Source organism: Aphis gossypii, chromosome 2 (genome assembly GCF_020184175.1).
Source record: "Aphis gossypii isolate Hap1 chromosome 2, ASM2018417v2, whole genome shotgun sequence".
Taxonomy (NCBI): Eukaryota; Metazoa; Arthropoda; class Insecta; order Hemiptera; family Aphididae; genus Aphis; species Aphis gossypii.
Window position 1 is genome coordinate 14,967,458 of NC_065531.1, and position 20,900 is coordinate 14,988,357.

Consider the following 20,900-nt stretch of genomic DNA (forward strand, 5'->3'; position numbering starts at 1 on the left):
AATGGAACTTTTAATGGTACAAATCTCTATATAGTTATTGCTTTTGAAAACTGGTAAATATTTCTTTAAATATTTCCATTTTTTATAATCTTTTTTTTTGTTTTTCATAATTATTTTTAGAAGTATCAAGAAATTTTTCTTTTTTGACCGTTAAAAATACCAACTGCAGATTCTTTTAGGTCTAATTTTTTATCAAAAAAAAAAAAAAACCCTTAAATATGAAGATGAAAGTATTTTTATTGCTCCAAAAGATGACGACAGACGCAAAAAACACACACATAGTTGTGAAACTTATACATAATTTACCGTTCCGCCCAGAATATAAAACGAGTTACAATAATAGTAGTATAATATTCCACGAAATACAATAATTCTTAACGAGTATTGAAATTATGGAACTGTGGAGGAACAGATTTAACTACTTACTAGCAATAATATTGTATTTTATATATTATTTAAGATTTCAGACGTTCGAAATCATATACATTTGTGTATAATGATTTTAATAGTATTCCGGCGACAATAAATAATGATGTCGCTCGCATAATATCAACGACACACAATAAACATTCTTTCGGTTTCGTATACTATATGTGAGTAATACACACTGTATATATATTATAGTGGTCTGTGTTCAAGGCAGTAAAAACGATTATGTAATTATGCGTAGTTTTTTGTTGAAATTTGTAAATAATCAAATTTTAATGTTGTATACGCGGTAATGTATCGTTTGATTATACGGGTATTATGGTACACCGGATAAAATAGTATATATTTTATGCGTGCATTTTAGTATTAATTGTCGTTTAATATCTCCTATTTGGAATTACTCTTAAGACTATTATTTTTGTTGCAGTTTTTCATCATGCCGGACCACGGATCAGAACATTCAGAACTGCAGTCAGAACTCCGGACGAACACCAATCAAATACTTCGATTATGGTAAATCATTTATTTATATTATCTATACATGTGCTCTCATAAATTATAATGCACTATATATTTGATAAAAGGTAATTGCCACTAGGACCTTCGAATAATAACTGCTACCCCTAATATTTATGTAAATCGATAGACGATAATATTCTTAATATGACCCGATCACGCACAATTCTAATCGTTATAAGAATACTTTTAAGAATTTCGTAGTGCGTTATAATACGATCGGTGTTGGTTTTTATGTTCTCGATGTGAACTATACAGACGAAACGACGTTCACGTTTAATTACTTGGTTATATAATTGCATCACAACAGGCGTATTAAACGACTGCAGTATAGAATCGGCGTGTATATTGTCAATTAGGTATAGGTATATACATATACATAGTCGGTATATAGAGTAGGTACTTTACTTTATGTACACAAACACACAATATAATATTATGTGCGAATCCTTTCGACGACCTCGGGGCACGATCATGACGGAATTATTCAATTATACAGCGCAGAAGATGCGGTTAATATTGGGCGTTTTGCAGTGCCGGCGGTTCTCTTTTGTTTATACCCCTTTTCTCGAGTTGTTTTATACGCATGACTGCTGACGCATAAAGCACGAAAAACTCTCGAGTGAATTCCACCGCGGCGGCAAAAATACATTTAAGAACCCCGAAAAAGATATCGTGGGCCAAAAAGGCATACGCTTATTCCGCAGAATATTATATAATGCACCCCTGATGGCCGGAGCAATTTATATACTTACAGTATACGTATTCAGGACAATTTACAAATACGATCACCACACATTTATCCATTAAAATTATGCATTCATTCAAATTTGATTTTTGGAATTTTTTAGTGCACTTAAAGACCAAACTTTCAAATATTAGCTAATCACATGATCATTTTGAAAATGTTGACGCGTCTAAATTGAAATTTAAACAAGTAATTTCTGTAGGTACTAACTACCAAAAAAAAAATTTTTAGTACTGACTTAACATAAAATATTAAATATATTTAACACATTTTAGTTCTTATTATACTCGGACGGTTATCAGTTGGAACATTTTTATAAATTATATAAAATAATAATAATTTAATATCAATTACTATCATTTTCAAATTACAAGTACTATAAATCCTAAACTTATTATCATAGATTACTCTTCTTAATAATTAAATTTAAATAATAACTCAGTAAGTACTGGTTAAAATTTCAAATTGAATAATAAATATTTTCAAAAAACCATCTGTTTAACGATTTATAACATAAAAGGATGATTCTTATTTGGAAAAAAAATTATAGGTCAGAACATTGATCTTATAAGATATGAATATAAGTATAAATATTCCAAAAATTAAAATTTGAATAAATGCGCTATTAAAAGAATATTTAAGACTAAGCATGATCGACAAATTTCTCTCTCTCTCTCTCTCTCTCTATGTATAAATATAAATGTATTATTTTACACTTTTGTATGATTATACGTATATATAGATACATTAAATTCACATTAATCGCAATAATGTCTGTACAGCAACGTGGGTTGCTATTTACTTGACATTTTAATAGAACACAAAAACGTTTATTGTAAACAGTTAGCATTGTATACTAAATTAATATATATATATATATATTATCGGTGTAAGAGTTTTGTCATCTGGTGAACCTGATGTTATATCCATTCATAATTTCAAAACAAATCAAAGGTAAATAATTTTTAACATTGTTTGTTCCTTGTGTTCTGAAATGTGAGCAATATGTACTTATTAATTCTTATGTATAGACTAATAGTAAAAGTATTATATATTTATGCGCAAATATTTTAACAAACTAAACAAACTAATATATAATATATTATTATGTTATTTGAATAATTTAATAATCATATAAACTAGTCTTGAAAAATAAAAAGAAAAAGGTCTGTTTAATCATGTGAAATTAATATTATAAATTATTTAGCTTATTTAATTAACTATTACAATGGTTTTACAATTTAATATTCTATAAACTTTCTTTAAATATAATTTATATACATTTATACTTTACACATATATTAAAATAATGTAATAGGTATGTTAACTTTTAAGCCCACACATGAACTTATATAATGGGTCTCATAAACTTCTTGAATAAATAAATAATATCAAACAACAATTTTCAAGTATTTCAAGTAGGTATAGGTACTTAGTTAAATCGATACTAGTGAAATAAATTTATAGTATTCTGAAACTTTAATCCAAATAAACAATCATCCGATATATATTTTTTCAGAAATAAATAAGTAAAAATGGTATTATAATTTTAGTGATATTTTTTAGTCTTTGTGAGCGAATTGTTGTTAAAAACTTATGTATATTTTCATAAATTTCTTTCTCGACAATCTTTATAATTTTTTCATTCACTAGATTATAATAAACTGGAAATATTACCTGCTCAATAAATTGTATCTATTTATATTTTGCTATATATATAGTGTGCAGTGGTATTGAAAAATGAAACTTTAAAAGTTTTTATAACTTTTTAAAAGAAACACATATACTGTAAACACATTTAAACCAATAGCTATTATTTGTTCCACTATATAATATAGTATATATGAGTAAAAAAATAAAAGTTTTGTATTATGTGAGTGATAGTTTACAAACACATCACTGAAAACGTCTGGAGAGATAGAAAAAAATATATATAGTAGGTATATAATTGCAATCAAGTTAAAAGTTACCAAGTAAACGCTCAACTTATAACGCAGGCGTTGGCATAAAAAAAACATCATCGAGAGTAGAATTGGAAGAGGGATGTATATAACCACATCGACCCCTCAATAAACTGTCATTGCGTTATTTTTTTATTCGGGTTTTGCCTTTTGCCCGGGTCGAACTTATCGGCTTGCTATGCTTTTCGTGGTGGCCACCCCTGTTGCAATATATGTACACAGAGGCATTGGCTTGGATAAATAACGATCCATTAGCTATGTATACATTTTGTGAGAGTTATCATATCGGTTTGCTACGTGGTTGTTTCAGCTAAATATATGGGGACGGGGATTATTAGGAATTATATTGGGGTCAGATAGTTGATGATAACGAATATTTGATATAGCGAATTCAGCTGAATACATGCAAGTTGCTGATAACGAAAAACTTCTGCTTGGATTACCTCCATGAAATATAATCATTATTTCGATTTTGTCAATAGTATATAATATATACTATAAAAATATACAATAATAATAATTTAGTATATAATATATACTATGTATATACATATTATGTATGTATGTATATATATATATTGTATAAAATATAATATCTTAAACTTTTGAACTACGAGGACCGTTTATGAAATAGACTTTTTCAAACGGTGAACCACTATTCCTTACGATTTTCTTTCAAATAACCCATTTTTCATAAAAATGTTCATATGAAACCTCATGTTGGATTATAGTCGGAACATAGACCTGTAATAAGCTGTAAACTAAGTTATATTATATAATTTATCTATAGATATATATGTAGGTTCCCACCTACAACGTCGCATATTCCCGGCATGAGCATAAACTATTTTAAGAACTACTGATTATGTATTAATTGTTGTCCAATCAACAAAATTATTATATTTCTAACGTGTAAAAAATGAATATTGACAATCATTAATTCTAATAATACGCAAATACGAACCTTGTCGTATCTTCCATTGTCTCCACTGCACTAAACAATAAAAAAGTATTTATGGTAACTCTGCAGAAACAGATTTCACACTTTAACACGCATAATAACTGGAAAAGTGACACTGAATCGCTTTACGGCAAACTATGTGATGCTGTATTTACCTGTAGCTTTACACTTAAACATTTATAGGACTATTCACCAACGTCCAATAGTATGAGATACCCATCATTCGTTATTTTTATTTAATAGAACATTTTTAAAAATTCTGGTTTTCGAGTTTTCAAATATACTTAAAAATCATATTTTAAAGTTCATGAATTTATTTTTACTACTTAAGGAGTATCCTGTGGCGATACAAACATCTGCTTTTTAAATAAAAACCTTTTTTTTTACTGCAAATTATTCAGTGAATAATTATTTAAAAAAAATATGTATCTAAATCAGAATTCAAACAAGTAGTTTTTCAGTTATTAATATGTTTGTATAAAGGATAATTTGAAATTTCTATTAAAAATGATTTTATAAAAATAAAAAATAAAAGTTATAGACCACTTTTATAGATTATAAATATTGATAAAATAATTTTAATTACTAAATATTTCAAATTACTATAATTCACATCTTACAAGATTATTATCATAATTATGAACCTATCCTTTTTGCAAAAAAGTTTAATAATTCAAAAAACTCTCGTTTGAATTTTGATTTTATACGTCAACATTTTCAGAAATTGTTTTATAAAAAGAGATTGTCATTTTAAAAACAAAAGTTTGTATCTTCACTGGACTCTCTTTAAGTAGTTCTTACAAAAAATCACAAACATTTAAAAACATGGCCATTAAATATATTCAAAAAATTCAATAAGCCAGATTTTTAATAATTGCATAATTATTGAAGAAAAGAAGGTGAGCATGTTTGGCGAATCACTCTGTATTTATTATATATTTAACTAATACTTCTATAGCTAGATAATGTAAAATAGAAGTAAATTTATCATCTCGTGTGCGGTATTTTGAATATAGCACAAATGCATGACATATATATTATACATACGTGCAAGAGTTTTGGCTTTTTGATTTATGTCGGGATACGCGTGCATATTATAAATTCTTAATAAAGAACGTGACACCCCCGGATATAATGTGCAGAAGGTTAGGTACTACTGTACTAGATAGGTAGGTAGTATATTACCTACCTACATACTATCATCATGAAATTTCAAAGGGCGACAATGTACTGCTTCTCAGATTTAATACATGTTTTTGATATCAAAGTGGCTTTTGATTTGGGAATAATGGAAATTGCGACGGTTAGCAGATCGAACGGAAGCTTTTGTATACGCAACACTTTTAGATAGAATATTAGAAACTGATATAGTTCGAACAAAACGTGTCATTGAAAACGCTTATCAACATATTAAAATTTATACATATATATATATATATAAAACCGACGAGTGTGAATTAATAAAAAATCGATTTTTGTGTTGGACGATAGAATAAAATCTATTTTATTATTGCTTAATGTATACGGCGAGAGTATCGTAAAATTTAGAAAACTCGGCGCCTTAACATTTTATTGTATTTACGAGTATATTATAATACAATATATGCACATTATGTAGTTATTTTATTATACGGAACATCGTGCGGCAAGACGTTCCTTCACTTCGTCCTCTGTGTTCTACACATGCTATAAATGACATCTCGAGGAAATCCGGCAAAACGTCTGCGACTCAGTGGTGTAACTACAGAGGGATGATAGGGCACGGCAACGCCCCCGGAGCGCTGAACCCTCTTAAATATAAATTGTAAAAAGTAAAAACAAAAATTCATGACATACTGTTATAGAAACAAAAAAATAATGCAATAAACATAAAACTTTTTACAAAAACAGTATGGACCGGGCTGGGGTTTTATGTTGTTAGTTGAAATAATCGTAGATAACGAAAAATGAATAACACGGGGAAAAAGATTATAATAATATACTCGTATTATGTGAACTAAATTTTGTTGTATATTTTTTGAATTAAAACATAACGTAAAATGATTAATATACTCAAATTGATCGTTGTCGGAAATGTCTATTTAGCGTATTTGCATCGTCCGCGTCGTAATCGTAATATTGAGACATAAAATATATAAATAACTTTAAATAATTATTGTTTATTATAAAACATAAGTTACTATTAATGATTAGTTAATCAGTTTATGTATATTGTAAATAAATATTAAATTGTGTACGTCATGCGAATGTAATCATTATTATCGGATAATGATTTAGGATTTTACACACATCACGTATTAATATTTCAAGTTTCAACACCTACTTTAATAATAATTATAAAAATATCTTCTTCTTTTCAAATGGCTTCAGCCTTTAAGACAATGCTGCTAAATACAATAATTTGTCATCATCTTGTCTTCTGTCACTTCTCTCCAACTGATTTCTGTCTTTATCGTTTTGATGTCCTTCTTCCACATACTTTGGTCTTCCTAACAGTAATTTCCCTACAGGTTATTGTTCTCTCCAATCACCCGCTTAACTAGAGATCCTATTGTTTACACCAAGTATGGCCAGAAAAATCCAGAAAAATCTTCCTCTTAGCGATTTCTTTAACTATATCGGGCTTCTATAACACTGTCTTTCACTATACAGTTTTCTTTACTCTTTAGTTTGACTTTTAATTTTATTCATATAGGATCCTATATTTCAGATTTTTTTCTAACCCATAATGTAATATTATTATAAAAATTTAACATGAGAAAATAATTATTTGTATTTTCTAGTTTGTTCACATATGAGTCACTTTACATTTGACTGTCGAATCGTCTGGACGACTGGATTTAAAACAAGTAAGTTTAACTTTTATATTGTAATTCTTGTTATACCGTGTGTTCGAAAAATTTGAAAACACTTTAATAATTGTTTGAATATTTCAATACCTTTATACCGTACAGCAATAACAGTTGACACTGTTCACGGACTTGGAATCAAAGAGTTACGCTAAACTTTATTTTATCCCTTTGACAGAACTTTAAGACATGATACGTATATAATGTAAAATGTATAGTTACGCCTCTGCAGAGTCGGGTGCATATACGCATTAAGATCGTCGCCTGCCTACTCTCGCCAGTCGGCGGTACATTTATTGGCCTCGGTCGGGTTCACGCTACGGCAACAGAAACGACGGTCCTGCGGTAGACTTATATTTCCTATAACATAACGCGGGTAGAAAATTCAAGCTTCGGCGCGCGCGCGTGTTCTCGCACCCTCTTGATGACGTGGACCCTGCCACGTGTATATACAGAGTGATTCACCGGGAATGATTGCATGTTTTTCTCTTTACTTCAGCAATGCCATTATTCGAAATCTGACTTAAAACGTTTTAAAATTGACTTAAAAACCATATTTTCAAATTCTTAGGATTTTTTTTTTTTTTTTACTGCTTAGGTATTAAGGTCTAGGAGTGTCTAAAAAGTGTCGCGTAGAGATAAAAACTTTTTAAATGAGAGCACCCCTCCTCCTTTTCTTAAAGTACAAGCATTATAATAACGGAGAAAATACCTACACGTATTTGAATTTTAAATTAGTTACATTAACATTTTAAATTAAATTATGTATAAAATAATTTATTGTAAAAAAATGATTATTCTCATTCGAAAAACAGCAGTTTGATCACCACGGAGCACACTTTTTAAGAACTTAGTATAAAATATCTCAAGAATATGAAATTATGGTCTTTAAAAATATTTAAAAATTCCAAAAACTAGAATTATTTAGAATAAATTCATTATTTTGAGGAAAAATTGAGGTGAAAATGTTTGGTGAATCACTCTGTACTTGTGTATTTGTATATTGTTGCTCATAAGCTCAAACAATAGACAGGTCAAGACAAATACATAATAAATGTATTTATAAATAATATATAATATTATTATCATATTCCTCGGACGGAACTCAATGACGCGAAACCGGAACACGTGGTTATTATTATTATTATTAGATGTTATTATTGTACCTGAAGTGCTACAGCAATATAATACACACCCCCTTCCGGCGCGGCGGCGGCCCGTTCCAATAACGATCGACTTTTTACATAGTAATGTAATTATATTATATTGTCTGCAGTGGCGTGTGCAAAAAAAATGTTTACGCTTTTTTAATTTTAACACGTCGCACTAGCATAGTAATAATATAAATACATCGTTACGCGTGCGGCAAGGTACGTTTACCTTTATGTTATTATTTATTATAGTAGGAAAAACTAAAAAGAAACATTTAAACGGAACATCTTAAATATCTGTATCGTAAAATGTCCATAGACGAATTTTATTTGTTCCTTCGGACACGCGATTTCTTTAATATATATTTATAGTCTTATAAGCCTACTGCACCAATAAACTGCTGTGTGTATATATACACGAACTGTAACAGTACGACCACAGACTATATGAAACTTTTCATAATAAAGTCTGTGGTACAACACTATAGACGCAATAACCATTCTTGTTAGCCCGACTCCCTTCCGGCCGTGAAATATACCTATTATATAATCTTCAGCATATCCCCGGATTTTACAATTGTATCGTATGGTATTATAATATTATATTTGTTGGAACACTTCGATCTACATTACACCGGGCTTCCTAGTTATGTCTATGGTTATTTTACCGTATTACATGCACCCAACGTGGTTCTGCTGTTTCGACACTGCGGACCAAGTCGTACTTGCGCTCGTTTGATTTCGATATGCCGTAGAGGCAATGTTAGAGTACGCTGTTGATCGGAATATTAAAAATACTATAAATATGTTAATAAATACCACCTATACGACAATTAGCCGAACGTATACCATTACAGTATATGATGTATGGTTTACGATGAAATAAAGTCACAAAGGCTATATAGTTAGTCAAATACTTACTACTTTAGTTATATATAGTTAATAGTGTAATATAAAATGTATTAACTGTGTAATAGTGGTGTATATAGCTTTTTTTTAACTATCGGGTGAAGGAGAGGCTAGAACTTTAAGAAAATAATCCGCAGGGGCATCGCCTTTACACAAACAAATTTATTATTAATTAAATATACTATTTACTATAAATTAAAAACGTATAAGCGTTAGTCACAGACTCACAGCGTTATCAAGAATGTTCAAGTTCATTAATTGATAATCATCGAGTGTAATTGATTACCTATTTAATTTAAATTTTTTAAAAATAATCCAACTATTATAAAGTGTTTTTATAAATATTTTGTTCGCTTTAAAATCGTTTTTAGTAATGTAAAATAAGTATTTTATATTACTCTGAAAAGTAATCAATTTTTTTTAATTTTTTTTTTTTTGGAGGGGGGGTGACTGAGCACTTCCACAGTATGTGTACTAAATAAAATGGAAATCATTACAATATAATAATTATAATATTCAACGTCTACCAAAGATATATACTATATGAGTATATTATAAGTTTAAAATAAACTTATTAGCAATAAATGCACAAATAATATGCATATTATCTACAATTAAAAAAAAACATCTCTCATTCTGCGCAATAAAATGCTTATTAATGGATAGGTAGTCAACTACCTGGTTAGTGATGGTTAGGTTTTCTAAGAACGATTGATTTTCTCAAACAAAACTAGTAGGTACTGTATATAAATTTATTTTATTTTTATATAATATAGATATATCGAAGAATTTTCAATAAATCAATTAAAAATAAATGATTGTAGATTAGCTATATATATATATATATATATATTATTCATTATTTTTTTTAATCTATACATATGGTATAAATGGAATTTGCAAATATTTAATTATAATTTACAGAGATCATTTCAGTTGTCTTGAATAAATTGATAATCATATTATTTATAATCAAAAAATATAATTGTAGAACAGTAAATATAAAATACCAAAAAATAATATTTTAATTATAATAGTAATCTGTTCTTATAAGCATTCGTAAAAAATTTCGAAATAGCTATGGTACAAATATTGACACATACCTATAATATCTTAATTTTTAATTAATATTTATTATTTAACAATTTTGATTTGGCTAAGATAAGTTAAAGTAAAGAATAAAGTTTGAATTGACCCATTTTCCATCGTTTGACAATTTTTTATAATTATTGGTGTTTAAGACAAGGTCAAGGAAATCGTATATATTTACAAATTGTAACATTCCACAGCATAAATTTGTTTAATAAAATAAATAAAATATCATAATAAATTATATTAAATATTGTTATGCTATATCTAACATCAAATTAAATTTAAAAGTTAAAATACTTTTATTTTACAATATTATCTATTATTTAGTATACATTTTTAATCACTGAAGTTATCAATACTAATTTTACAAACAAAGTTTCCAAATAGTATGGCCAAAATATCTTTTATATCGGTCTTAGGATCGACAAAGTATTATTTTTTTCTTAATTTTGATAGTTGTTCTAACTTTAAAGTCATTGCGTTGACTATATGCATTTGCTTAAAGTTTAATTTTGGACTATTCTAATTTGTAGTAGTAACGTATCACCAATAAAACGATAAATATGATATAACTAACAAAATAATTTTCAGTTTTATTAGTAAATTAATAATGTATTAATTAATTACAACAACTACCTAAAAACATTAAATAATGATCAAAACAAACTTAAAAAATGTATGTATGTTTGAAAATATTTTTTCTTCTAAACGCAGTATAAGTATTATATGTTTAAGGATTGGTATGTATAATGTATAATGTATATGGTATACATCGTATGTGTGTTGTTTTAATTTATTTAACAGATGACAAGTTTTCTTTATAAATGCCTAGTATTTTGCAATTTTTGATCGAAATAAAGGGTTTGATTGATCGTGTTGAAAATTTGTGAACATAATGGACAAAACCACGTGCAAATGCAGGCAATGTATTAGCGCGAAATGACGTACGTATAATATACTTTACATAATACACGTAATAATATAATAGGTCGCATTGCGCAGACTATTTGCCTTTAAATTCTCTTCTCAGAAACCACTTGCACATATGCATTGTATGTGCGTGTTCGCACTCGGCTGTATAGACTCGAGCCGACGGTGTTACACAAGTCATTGCCAAATTTCTCGTCTAGGTATCGTCGACTGCAGTATTATAGTCGTAGTTATACTGCACGAGTGGTGCGCCGATCCACGAACGACCATTATATATTGTGCATTATGAAACGCCGATTTAAATTTTTTTTTCTTCTTTCCTTTTTCCCCCCACACGTCTGGGCCATTATTACGATTAAATAATAATAATAATACAAACACAATAGTGTCTGAGGTGGTATCGCACAATGGATCCGGTCCACAGGCCGGAGGGGGGCAGCAACGAATCCGGGGCGCGTTCCGGGGGTCTTTGACGTGTCCGTTTCTCCTCTTCCTTCCGAAGACGCAGGAAGAACTGGTCTTAACGGTTTTTTCGCCTTTTGTGTTCCGCGCGCACGGGGGACTCTTGCAGTTCAACCCTCCGTCTACAAATCCGTCCTGGCGACGTGTCGGCATTTCCCCCGGGTGAAATATCGTGAGAAGCGCGTATACGTATACTGCAAGGGGGCGCCCTTTCCGTTTTTTCCCAAGGGCGAGTTCCGGGAAAAAAACAAAAACATAATGAACCATATACACATGGAAGCAGAGGACATGTGGCGAAATTTGGGTCTTGTAACCGCCGTTTGAATTTCGAAAAAAAAAACCATAGGTACCTACGCGGCAACGAACCGCTACTTGTGCATAAATATTTGATATAATATTGTTATAATATATTATTATTGCTGCAGTAATGTATACATAATATATATAATTTATATTACACACACACTTACCATCTGCATTTACGCAGTATTGTGTACGTGCCGTTTTGTCAGGAGCGATTCGAAACTATTGCGCACATCTATAATAATAATTTAACACTTTATTTTATAATATGTATATTGCGAACGCCGTAAATACGTATAATATATATATATTGTATGCTTATATCTATGCAAGTATTGGTGCACATATACAAAATATATACACAATATAATATAATATTGTGTGTTTGTCCTCAAACTTGTTTTTGCCGCATAAATCAGAAAATAACTTATGTAACGCGCTCAAAAGTTTCATGTTTATATATAATATATATCATAATATATGCGATTGATTGGAAATCTGTTTTCGCATAAAATGAAATTACTTTGCAGCACAAATTGAGATACGATTAAATGAACCTACAAAACCTACAAATCATAATAATAAATTTCGTCAAAAGTCGTTTTTAAACTTTAAGTCAACACGCTCACTTAAATAACTTTTCCGACAAGCAGTTCTCACGAAACTCAGAGGCCATGAGCGTGTGCAGACATTATTATATAGGTAAGGAAGTAATATAGATAATTTTAAGTATATTCACGCATTATACTACGCGTTAACTATTAATATAATATTATAGAAATTATTCATGACGGACTGAGAGGATACTATTTTTTTTTTAATCTCTACAAATATATTTATTAAATGCACATACTAACCACATAAGATTATCACTACAAAATATAATCGTAAATTTATAAATTTACAATTATGAATGTTATATAGTATAATATTTTAATATAGTATACTGACAGTAATAATATTATTTTTTTTTAAATCAATCCTAAACGGTTAAGTTAGTATAATAATATAATAAATATATATAAAAAACAAAAATGAATAAAATATGACTCATAGTATATTATTATTTATTATACAACATCATTTTCCAGAATACATTTATTATATATAATATTAGTATCGTAATATTCTATTACTATTTACCCTTGTAATCGTATACGACTAAACAAAATATTCTTAGAGAAGTCCTCAGTAAATCCTAAAATATTCAATGTATGTACTCAATTTCTCATTCCTTATATATATAGAGGTTAAGTGAAATATAAATGTTACTGAATTATAATAATAATAATTCTATTTGGCTAAAAGGCAATTCATAAATCTGTAAATCTGTAAATTCATAATTATTCTTCCAATAAAAAGATAATGCATTTTATAACATTAATACTGCATTAGTTAAGATATTTATAATTGTATAATATAGAGTATTATAAAAATCTCTACCGCTACCAGAAATTCTGAAAGGAAAGTGGTGTTGTTAAAGAAGTTAATTACAAAGATTTTCATTAACTTGAAATTTTAACACGTAATATTAGTATAATTAGCAATTTTTAAACCAATAAAAGCTTATTGTTTATAAGGAGTGTCTCATATCTGGGGTTCCTTCTTAGCCTCGCCATTATGGTAATTATATGCCACATTAATATATTTACGTAAACAATTTGTATATAAAAAAATAATTAGATACTTAATAAGCGTTTAACTTCAGAGGTTGGGCTGCGGAAATACGATAGATTATATTATATGAATTTTAAACCGTCAGATTAAATTATAGTCATAAATTAATTAATTTATTAATTGATAAACAGTATTTTTATGGTATTAATATAAAATTGAATTTCAGGCCAACAGGCGTAAAAAAATATTTTATATTATTTAGATAGTAATAAACTAATAACTAATTTACTTATATTTATTGAAAAAAAACGTGTATTTTAGTATTATTAGGGGAATGAAATGAACGAAGAAATTATATCCACATAATATAATAGTACCTACATACAGAGGTATTTTAATTAAGTGACTAATAATGCAATTAAATGTATACGAGCGATATAACATTAATGAATAATCGTTTTATATACTATACGAAACGCAGTATGTATATTATGAATTATGATGTATCTTATATCGACTTGATATGCATTGTACAATTTGCAAAAAATTTGTTTGAGAATAAAACGTAATTCATAAAAAACTTAAATATTATACTTTTTTATTGTTTTTTCAATTAAATTTATGGTATTTTTAGTATGTAAAAAATAGTACTATTTAAAAAAACTATCCCAATTTCAAGTATAATATAAAAATAAATAAAAAAGAATACTGTTATGGGTATTTAAGGGGCGGTGGAAACAATAAAAAACATAAAAAATTGTACTTATTTGTTGAATCGTTGGATTTTATTATCATTTAAACGTTTTTATTTACAAAAGAAAATATTGTGGAAATATTTAAAAAAACATATCTAAAAGATGACAATTCGCAAAATAAGTGTCACTTAAACCCTTATATAAAAATGTTTTCTGTTAAGTTCGATTTCCGAAAATATCGTCACCACTAGTTCTATGCTTACAGTTTTAATTGATGGATTACAAATAGATATATAAGTACTGATGACTGCAGTAAGTTCTTGCAGCAGGGACATTAGTAGTTAGTACCCATATTTCTATAGATGTACAGCTGATACTTATAAGAATAAGACGAATCTTAAATAATTATAATTTGAAATAATAAATGTGCTATAAATTAATGCATTATTTGTTTATTGGTCATCAAAAGGTAGGTACATTATAATTATATACAGTATCGGATCGAGTACATTTTTTACCCACGATAAAATATAAAACTAGCACCCTTTCATAATTCAACCCCATGTGTTATGTCACTGTTAAATTATATGAACCAGTTACTCTCTAAAAAAAAAGTTCTAAACCACATCGTCTAGTAATTGAAATTTGTAGTCTGTTTAGGTATTCTATTATATAAGTAATGGAAATAATTCATATAGCCAAAGTCAAACGAAAATAGTAATTTGTATTAAAATACTCATTATATAATGAATATATAAGCTGTTAATACAAGGCCGATTTTCATCTACATTTTTATTTTTAGCAACGCCAAAAATTGCATCAACATCAATATTATTCAATGTATATATATATATATATTTATTTTACAGCCACAAGCAGGAATGTCTCTATTGTATGAACAGCCTACAACTGTCCACCGGAAAATGTTCTGATATCCCGCTGGCATAGTTGAGTACTTGGTACCAGAAAATCGGTGTTAAAGTCGGTGTTAACTTATTGCTGTTTAATGTTTATTATGGTGATAGAAAACGGGTTGGATCTCCCGGACGCATTTCTCCGAATACGCTCGGCTGCCTGCAGGGCTGAACATCAAACATACATCGCCGTCGTCTGCGCAGAACAAACAAACTTGCGCAGACTACGACAGACTGCCGTCTTATACCGTCTCGTATTCAGTGGTGTAATTACGGGGGGAATGGGATTTGGGCATCCCCTGTGATTTTTTTGATTTTTTTTTAATAAAGACTGACACACTTCATTTATGACGTGTACTTATTATTTAACACAACTATACAATAGTGTATTACAATTTACAATAGTGTATAAGGACACCCGAATACCCCCCAAAACTTTAAGAATATTACTTCGCAATAAACACTATTGTACAAATAAATAGCATGTTGTATTATATTGTACTGTGGTTTGTGGTACACGAGTAACCGCTGACTGGTCGAATATTATTTGATCGCGGTGAGCCACGAGACACGTCAACAACGTCGTATAATGTGCATATATACATTCAAAACCGTTCCAAAGTTTTCCGGGAACGAGGGAAAATGAATGTGGGGAACTCTGAATCATCGTAAAACGACTTAGATAAGATGAAAAAAAGTCAGAGAGATTTGCAAATTTTTAGAAAATTTTACCAACCCTGCAAGTTCAAACTCACGGTGTCGATGTTAATGCAACTTTTCGGTATTGAAATAATAACACTCATTATTATTTAAGACGCCTGTTGAGTAGCCTGTTCATACGAAATAAAATTGTGTTATTGAAAGGGACTTGAGCATTGGTAAATTCTCAACGGGTTTAGAGCCGAGTAAACTTAATCGTATTATTTCAGAAGCGGCCTGCTCCCCGCAGGAACCGTCTCCTTAAACGGCGGGTGCGGACAGAGAGGGCGAATTTGTCTAATATTTTCTAGCGCGATATAAATTAGTGCCGCCTCCTTCCACTACTCGTGGACGTCACGTGTCGTTACATTATACCTCGGCGGGGAGTGAAGTGCAGGTGCGGTGGCTTTGGTGACAAATACCTGCGGGCGCCGTATACCCTCGACGTATACCACGTGTTCTTCGGTACTTAAACAGCAGCAACAACAACAAAAACAACAACAACAACAACAGCAGCAGCAGCAGCAACACCGAAGTCGACGCTATTGCCCATAACGCGCGATTTGGCCACCCGGAAGAGGAGAGCGCGCGTTTATAATAATACGGGAAAAGCGCGAAGACGGATTGCCGCGGAAGACTCGCAGACAACCGGATAACGGCGGCGGCGGCGCGGGGGGGGGATGTTTGATGGGGATGAGGGTCGGCGGCACGGCGGTTGCTAGGCGATCGCCCGAGCCGGTCAAAACTAATTGAAAAGTCGTCGTGCAGACTGCAACGCGCGGGAACGCTCGCTCGGAGTTTTGCGCAAGTTTAGCACCTCCCCCGCCGTCGCCGTCGGTACGTTCGGCGGCCGGGAGCGCGCGTGTTCCGTTCGGCGGCCCGGCGGCGACCGGAGGGCGAACGCAGATCGATGGTGCAGCCACACGCGCGCGCTGCGGCGGCGGCGGCTGCGAAACAGCCCCTCGCGCGACACCGCCACCGCCGCCGGTCTGGGTCGTACGGGTACAACGACCTCTTTGGCCGCACATACCCGCGGGTACAGCCGGCAAACGAATATTATGTACACAGAATACATAGCGTGATGAGGGTAGAACGGGCGCGCGCGCAAAACGTCCTCTGTCGGGGTGCGAGACCGGATCGCAGCCTCCGCCGCGCGAGGATCCCGGGAACCCGAGAGCGCGGCCCGGCTAAAGTCGTATACACAAACGATATTCCCGGAATCGGCGGCGGCGGCGCGCGCGTCTCGGCGTGTACACATGACGCATTATATATCGTACGGCGAGAGTGCAGGCGTACGGGGGCGGGCCGGCGTGTGATTTTCGTTTTTATTTTTATTTTTCCCCGTCGTCATCTCGCCAATAATAATAACAATATCTTGCAGCCTCGCAATAATAATAATAATAATAATATTATGTATATGCACGTCTTGTTTATTCTCTTTATTATATTATTATTATACGTACGTAGGTACCTACGCCGCCGCCGCCGCCGTCGCCGCCTCCGCCTCCGCCGCCCCCTCGGTGACGAAATCGTAAAAATACGAATAATAAAATTGTCTTGAAAAAATTATATATATTTGTTCAGTCGTAGACCGCGGTAAAACTTGAACATAATATACGTTACGTATAATTTTTCCGAAATTACCCGTATATAGACTAAAATGATTCATTTTTGAATGTATATATAGGTAGCTGCGCGTTATAAGACCTCCCACGGAAGTAAATAGAATCGTATAGAGACGGTCGATGTGATGGGTAATATAATAGTTATTATTTGTGAACTCCTCCCTCTACTTCCTATATATTTGTATTGTACTGTTGTAAAAATGTAAAAAAAAATTTAATAAGTACATTTGGGCGGATAATAAGGTAGAGATATTTCAAACCGAAAAAAAGAACCAATAACATATAATATTATGTCTGATCTTCAACTCTCGTACTGGTATAATCATAAATGTATTCAGTATAGTGTATTATGTATAAATAATATTTGCTTACAATTCTAAAAAGAGCAAGTTACATGACAATCATTAAAATATCTTGTTTGTTTTTAAAGTAGAAATCATCCCATGTACAACGAAATATCATATCGGTTAGAAATTTAATATCCGTTGAATCTTAGAACAGATTATTTTTCCAAATTTCCTGATACTGTAGTTTTCTTTTATATTTGATAACCGAGAAGGCGAGAAATGAGAATTTATATAATAACATTTGTAATTTTGATTAAACATTTTTTCAATGCAATTTTTAGACGTTTTTTATTAACTTGGTATTATAAATGGGCAAGGCCCTGTTTCAGTAACAAAAACATAATAATCATTATGAATTATGATAGATATGATAATAAAATACTGTAGAGATAATAATAGTAATAATACTGAAGTAATAGCTATATAACAACCTCTTAAGATTCCGGCCATTCTGCACAACGCATATGTATGATATACACGGATATTAATCAAGTATATCCATCCCCCCTTTTGTTCTTCAATAATGCTGTTACTATAAATCTGATTTTTGAATTTTTAAATATCTTAAAATTCTTGATTTTTTTTTTTTAACTAATTGAGTCTTGTGAAAAGATACATAATTCTGCTTTTCAAATGATAACCCCTATTTTGTGTTGTAAATAATTCAGTGGATAATATTTAGGAAAATTACAAAACACTCCTTAAGAAATACAAAAATAAAATAAGAACTCGAAAATATCATCTTATAAGTATATTTAAAAACCGCAAAAATGACAATTTGAATAAAGTGATTATAAATGAAAAATGGGGATGAGCGAGCTTATGGTGAACCGCCCTGTATACTTAATATATATTTATCTACATATAAATTTGTTATTGATAATATTCCAATTCTCGCAAAGATGACAGCAAATGACGGTTTCATTCATTCCAATAGTAAGCTTACAGCAGTTAGCAATCTAATTTATTATCTATACCTATGACTGTAAATGGATGCCGGTGGTGGGGTGGTGTATTGAATTGAACTTGGCATCAAACACATTTTAACCTCGGCACGCCACTGCGGTGCGAATAACTGTAATTACCAATTATTAATCTTGACAAATTTGCACTGAAGAAAACATGATGCACTAATTAACATAATGTAGAAGAAATCGGTCGTAGCAAGTATGAATAAAATATAAGCGCGATTTGTTTGTTTTTTTAATTTTCAACAACTTTCATTTTATGTAAGTAGTTACACAAAAATGTAATTTAATTAGGTATTATGTATAAATGAATATACATATATATAAAATACACGAAATCATTATTATAAATTAATAGATGAAAGCAAGTTTAAGTGATTTTTAAAGTGAAACTATTAATCAGTTTAATAAATCATAAATAATTCTTATGAAGTAAAAAGAATCATTGATTATGTATATAAAAAGCATTGTATATAAAGCATTTTAATATTATGAATTTAATTTTATCCAAACGAAAATAATATGATTTATATTGTAGGTAATGCCTTCTTTACGTTTGATATGATATGGTTCAGCCAAATAGCCAATACAAATTTTAATTTTAATAACTAAACGTAACAGAATATTGTCGAACTATTAATTGTTCTTAAAAATAGAAAATAATTTCCAATGTTTGTTGTTTCACGTTCGAATATTATATAGTATGTTATTATTAATTCTTGTTAATTTTGTGTTATTGGGAATTTTCAATATTTCATTCAGAATTCTTAGATTTAATAACTTTTAATAAAGTACATATTATTAAGTTTACATAAATACATAATATTAAACAAACATAATATATTACATAACATTTATATTTTACATTTTTAATATAGTAGTAAACTCACAATTTCGACAATTCTATATCAGTACAAAATTTTTTTAAATTTTTCCTGAAACTATCGACCAATTTATTGTTATAATATATAGGTCAATAATATTATTCTATACACTATTAATGAATGGCCTACACAGTAATTAATTGTTTATAAAAAAAATATATTAAGCACGTTTTTAATGAAGAAATACAATTGATCTTCTTATCAGACTTTTACTGTAATAGCAGCCTTTTTATTTTGAATTCCATAAAAAATAGCAGATAAAGAACTTAAGTGATTTTAATTTTTAAGTAGGTACGACCTACTATTAAAAAATTCTTTCCACCTAATAAAGTTATTATGTACTGCTAAGTTATTATTAAATATATAAATAATTAAAAGGTATTCTTAACCTATATTATTATATAATAGTGAATTTTTAAATCAATTTTTGAATCAAATCAAATTGATATGTATGTAAGGACCTATAACATATGATTGGTAGTATGATAAAATCTTCAATATCACCATAAAATCAGTTATAAGGGTATGGACATATTATGGTATATGTCGGTAAAAATGATTCAAGGGAGGATTTAGGATTATGAATTTGTGAACGGTAAATAAGGTATGACGTATAGGAATATTTTACTTAACATTTTTTTTTTGATAAAATGTGGTTGTAACTTTTAAGTAAGAGAAGGGGAGATTGCCTTTTAAGTTTTGCTACGGGTCCCAAATTGAAATTTAATTATAATAATGTTTACATTTCAAACTTTTGAAAAATATGAAAAATGTTTACAATTAAAAATAATCTGAGCCATTCATAAAATCGAATTTAAATTATTCAAAAGACCAACAATC

At 30.2% G+C, this 20,900-nt stretch overlaps 1 long non-coding RNA gene across 2 annotated transcripts in view; it reads left to right on the plus strand.

The window, feature by feature from the left end:
- LOC114120150 (uncharacterized) overlaps positions 1–15,885 on the plus strand; it is a 69,321-nt gene extending 53,436 nt beyond the window's left edge. For both annotated transcript variants that reach the window (XR_003592092.2, XR_007603774.1), the window contains 3 exons: positions 857–942; positions 7,399–7,464; positions 15,493–15,885. This is a non-coding gene — a long non-coding RNA (uncharacterized LOC114120150). The remainder of the gene's footprint in view (positions 1–856; positions 943–7,398; positions 7,465–15,492) is intronic.
- The last annotated feature ends 5,015 nt before the right edge of the window (positions 15,886–20,900 follow it).